Source organism: Leptodactylus fuscus, chromosome 8, assembly GCF_031893055.1.
Source record: "Leptodactylus fuscus isolate aLepFus1 chromosome 8, aLepFus1.hap2, whole genome shotgun sequence".
NCBI classification, from domain to species: Eukaryota; Metazoa; Chordata; class Amphibia; order Anura; family Leptodactylidae; genus Leptodactylus; species Leptodactylus fuscus.
In genome coordinates this window covers 36,260,856-36,266,929 of record NC_134272.1, presented here as the reverse complement: position 1 = coordinate 36,266,929, position 6,074 = coordinate 36,260,856, and positions in this window count along the sequence as shown.

The window sequence follows — 6,074 nt, the reverse complement described above, 5'->3', positions numbered from 1 at the left end:
AGACCACTTTTTTCATACAATTTTTGGCGGACATCTCAAGGTTTCACTGTAGTGGATTAGGATGGTGTGATGGTGCGGACAGACACGATGACATCACCTCCAAAAGAACAAGGCTAGATGGGCATGTGTTTTTACTAGTAATTGTGTGTGTGGGGTCATTATACTATGTGCCACAAGGAAAGGCACCATTACAGTCTGGGGGCCACTAGGTGAAATATTATAATGGCTGTTCCAAGGAAGGGCACTATTACTGTGTGGGGCTCATAATCCTTTGTGCTAACAATAAGGAAACTATTACAGCGTGGGGGCCATAAAGTGAAATATTATTATGGCTGTTACCACGAAAGGCACTGTTATTGGATGGGGGTTATTATAATGTGTGCTACAATGATGGGCACTATTACAGTGTGGGGCCACTAAGTGAGATATTATAATGGTGGTTACAAGGAAAGGCAATATTATTGAGGGGGGTGGGGGTCATTATACTGTATACTACAAGTCAGAGCACATGGCCTGGGTTTGGGCCCAGAAGTAAAATCTGGAGAGTGTGCATAAGTCCGCATGTTAAATATGGAGGGGTGCAGTTTATGGGGAGCCTGGCACTATATAGATTAGAGCAGTGTAGTATGCTGCACCAGATCTTTTGACCTGTATGGAGGGGCAGATAAACAGTATGAGGTTAATCAGCATGCCAACTACGGCAGAAAGCTAAAGCACAGAGCCTGCTGCAGACTCCTCCATGACATCATAGCAGGTATACTAGAGCCACGTCCTGACAGCTGCAGAATGTATGCTGAAATATGACGTAGGAGCGAGACATATACGGATGATATCCATCACTACCGACATGAATAACAAACAGGAACATGAGCTGCTACACAGGGGCCGCTTATAAGCTGCACACTGACACCGCTACCGGGTAACGGAGGAAACGAGCAGCACTAGCCGGCATCCGACCTTACCTCTATATACAATCACAGCCGCCGTTACTTCCGCTTTCCCCAGAAAAAAAATTCAAATTTAGAGCCCAGTGAGTACGCATGCGCATTAATAGAGCTAGGGAAAGCGACCAATCCGGGCTCAGGTTGGGCGTGGTTTTCTCTACAACGTACCGAGCGTCTTTGTCTAAATCGGCCTTTTTGGATTCGGGCAGGAATAAGTCAACGCGCTAAGAATTTGATGACGTCATGCGGCGTGGTGTCTTGCGTGCTGTGAAGATATAGTACGATATAAAGGCGCTCGTAACATTCTGCAGAAGATTCCCGGAACATCCCCCACCACCCCGACCGTCTTCTTCACCCTATTATTGACCAGTCCTTTACCTGATACTGTTTAACCCTTTCCCACCAAAGCCCTTTTTCAGTTTCAGATTTTTTTTTACTCCGTCTTCTAAAATACATCACTTTTTTTATTTCCACTCATAGAGCTGTATGAATGTAATACTCAGTATGCTGAAAGCTACAAAAAAAACAACCCAGAATTTGGGGGATTTAGAAAAACTACTTGTGAAACATTTTCTTATGGGTTTTGCAGCAGCACCAACTTTTATATAGTTCTGTTTTATTGGGAAACAAAAATCAAATTAATGTACAGCAATATTAATCCTGGCGTGTATTCACATGACAGAGTTTCTGCCTTGAAACCTAGTCAATATTTTGGGTCCATTCACACGGAGGAAAATGGTGAGGAATTTGGTGTGGAATTTTCCACGTTAAAAAAAAAAACTCCCATTGATTTCATTGGGTTCTGCTGTTTTTGTTTTTTTCACTAGTGGAAAATTCTGCTAGTGGAAAAAAAAAAAAAAAGCTAGCGGAATCCATTGAAATCAATAGGAGGCTTTTTTTTCATCGTGGAAAATTCCTCACCATTTTCCTCCGTGTGAATGGACCCTTTGGCTGGATTTATTGGCCTGAGCAGTATGCCGAGAGAGGGATTCCTAGTATTATAGTTATCTATGCTGCTTCCCAGCGGCATACTGCCCCCTACTGATTATCTCTTAGGACCTTATGTCGCTGAGAGGCAGCATGGATAACCATAATACTAGCAGTCCCTCACTCAGCTTAAATAGGTTCAGGCTAAAAGTTTGATTTTTTAATTAGGCTAGGGGAGATGAAAAAAAACAAACCTCACCTGGCCTCAGTGCTCCAGTGTCCTCCCAGAGCGGTGCGGCAGCTCAGATGTCTTATTGCAGTGGATGTCCTCACTGGTTGTGACATCCCATGTCCCTTCTGCTGAAGCCGCTGATTGGCCTGAGCAGTCAGGCCTATGTGGACCCCCCCTGAACAGATGACCAATGCAGATGTGAACCAGGCCTAACATTTTCTGCTGAAGCACCAATTCACAAGGGGAGAATACCCTAAGGCTGAGTTCACAGGATTTTGAGGCCGAATCCGCCTCAAAATCCTGACTAAAAAGACTGCTGCCATTGAAATCAATGGGAGCCGGTCAGTTCTTTTTTCTGGCAGCCGGAACAGAAAAAAAAAAGCGACATGCTCATTCTTCAGGTGATTCACCTCGCGAATCTGCCTGAAGACACTCCCTCCTCTCGACTAGTCCCATTCATCTGGGCCTAATCCGGAACGGAGTGCGCGACTGGCATCCAGTCACAGCCACACGTGTTTTAGAGTCTGTTACTGATGGGTGAAGATGACAATGGCTGACTGGTATTTCTTTATTTTACTGCGGACACGTGGGACTCTGTTACAGCCTGGGAACCTACCATCACCCCCCCACATACACACATACACAAGTTTATGGAAGCCTGGCAAGAGAGGAGCGCCCTGTCTACCTGGATGGCTTCAGACTTCTTTGGGTGATAGAACACAGTGGTAAGAAGAAAGGAGGGGGGCTTGCGATGAAGGATGGGGGTACTCTTTTGGGACATTTCTTGTGGTTAAGGAACAATAGCGCTGATGTAAGATATCGAACTATCAGCTGTGAGCATGAGATCTCACTGCCTACCAAATGAACTACCACATGTTATCATGATAGCTGCATATGTCCCCACCTCTGCAAAAAACAGTTTTTGCCTGTTATATCTACATGCTGTGACCCCTCTTCGTGTCCTCCAACCACATTCAGCTGTATTATTAACATCACTCCGCACAGAGAACTAAATGATCCTGCAGTGTGTCTGTGTTTCTTTCTTTTTAGTTGCTATGATTCCTAGGATTTCTCTATCTGCCATGAGCTTGTATGTGTTTCTATCTTGTTATATACTACTGTACCATCCATGATACTGTATCACTGAAATTTCCTCATTGTGGGACTATTAAAGGATTATCTTATTTTGGACCGAAACCTGAGGCGGCCTCCGCGTCAAATTCCGGTCCAAAATACCCCGTGTGAACTCAGCCTTATAGATTGATTCAGGTAATCCTAACTTATCTCTGGAAATGGGTTCTGGCAACATACTCCCTTTAACCCCTTAATTACACAGCTTATCCTGTCCTTCGGTACAAGGCATACTTTTATGTAGGTGAGGAAGTGGGGGTATTGCAAGAAAAAAAAAAAATCAATACTTCAATTTTTGGGGTTGTGATTTGGTTTTTTTTACATCTTGAGACCATATGGTATAAACGGCATTTTACCTTTAGCCTGAGTCAGTAGAATTACAGCAATACCCGAATTTTTTTTTTTTTTGTCTTATTTCTTTTGACTGAAAAACTTTTTTTTTATACATAAATCTTTTGTTTTTGCATTTTGTTGTATATTAAAGAGGACCTTTTACCATTTGGGGCACATGCGGTTTAATACACCGCTAGAAAGCCGACAGTGTGCTGAATTCAGTGCACTTCAGCTTTCCCGTTCTGTGCCCCCAGTGAAGAGCTATCGGTGCCGATACCGTAGCTCTTCACTGTCAGAAGGGTGTTTCTGACAGTCAGTCAGGAACGTCCTATCTCACAGTAGCGTCTATTGCGCTGTACTGTGAGAAGGGGCGTTGCTTACTGCCCATCCATGACGCTGAGCAGTGAGGAAATCTATGGAGGACTATCAGGAGGGGAGGGAGGCGTTCCTCACCGCTTCTGCTACTCAGCCCAGCTTGATGTTGTAGTACACCTACATCTTTCCTTGGTAGGACCAGACTCTTCCTGAGCCTACTCACTATCTACTCAGTTCTCCCTATGACTGGTAACCATGGACAGTGGTTCAGATTTACTATTGTAGTTTAGAACTACACACTAGTGTAAACAAGGTGCATCTTTGGCATAATCAGTTTTGGCTGAAAATTTACGAAATGGTAGACGTGGATTTTCAAAGAAAGGGTGCATAGCTTAAATGTACTACAATGGGCTAACAATACACCAAGATTGTGTTGTAAAATTCTAAGTAAACCAACTAGAAGGTGGTATAAATACACCAGATTTACATACCTCAACAGCGCACCACAACCACCACACCAGGGATAGCGCACCACAACAAATTTAGCCACACCCACTTCTACTTTGACCCCGACCATTCTACAGTCACCCTAACATATATTGTTCCCCTCCAATTGCCTCCTCAGTATAAAGTCCCACTCCTGCTGCACCAGTTTAAACTGGGGACAACTAGAGGTTGACATTAAAGTATTGGGTAGCTAAAGGGTGACATTAAACAGGGGGCAACTAGAGTGGGACATTAATGTCACCCTCTAGCTTCCTCCAGTTTAATGTCCCCATCCAGATGCCCCCACGGTTTATTGTCCCCCTCCAACTACCCCTTCGGTTATAATGTCCCCTACCAGTTGCCCGCAGTTTCTTTGTTTGTTTTTTTAATGTAGATTGTGAGCTCCATATAGGAATCACAATATACATTTTTTTTCCTATCAGTATGTCTTTGTAGAATGTGAGGAAATCCACGCAAGCACGGGGAAAACATACAAGCTCCTTGCAGGATTCAAACCCAGGACTACAGAGCTGTAAGGCTGCAATGCTAACCACTGAGTCACCGTGTTGCCCCCAGTTTAATATCCCCCTCCAATTGCCCCCAGTTTAATGTCTCCCTGGATCTGCACCAAGTTTAATGTCCCTTTTCTTCTGCTCCCCCCCACTGGTTTAATGTCCCTCCTCATTTGTCCTCCCCCCCAGTTTAATGCCCCTCTTCATCTGCCCTTCCCAGTTTAATGACCCTCTTCATGTGCTCTAAAAGTTTAACATTAAAAACACTAATATTGTCCTCATTCCCCTGCTGCTTTGTAGAAGTCTCTGCTCCTGCTTCAGGTGCGATATGAGTGTAACATCATGTCTTCGTGCCTACAGCAGCTCTCCTGGGGCCAGAGCACACAGGCACATATAGGTGAAGCAGGGAGCAGACAGTTCATGCTTCATCATTGTATTCAACTCATCTGCTTCCTCCGGGTGCAGCTTAGTTGAAGTCAGGACATATCTCCCAATGACCAGGATAGGTCCTGGAATACGGGACTGTCTTCTGAATCCAGGATAGCTGGAAAGTATGGATTTATCATGCAACATCAGTCACTTTGATAAATCTGACATATTTTCAGACTACCTGGTGAAGTTTGCAATGTCTAACTATAAGTAAATCTGAGCCACTCTTTCCACTCCAACTAACCAATACAGGCACCACAAGGCTTTGCGACCCAAAAGTCAAAGAGCTTTCAATGCGACAACACATACAGTATATTACAAACATATGTGTATATATAATATTACACAATAATACAAAACCAAATGACTCCCTGGGTGACCTCTTAGCTAACCAGTTACTCCATTGAAAGGAGCAAAGAAACAATAACAGTTATAGTTGCAGTGTATTTACTTGTACAGTTCACCCTCTATGCAAGATATGCGTATTAAGAAGTTGATCCTCAGCTATTTGAAATGTATTGTCACAAGATATCTATGTAGTGTTTAGGTAAATCTGGTTTTGTCCTATATTGAATAACAGGATTACTTAATCTCTGGATACTAGATTAATGAAATCTATATTGATATAAATAAATTGCAAAACTTCCAAATAAAGCAACCCCTATGTCATGTAAAGGCATTCACATAACTCCTAGTCATCTTAGCGTAAATTTATGACACTCCTCTCTATTGTATTCTTTGTCGTGTCAGATTTCCTTTCGAATT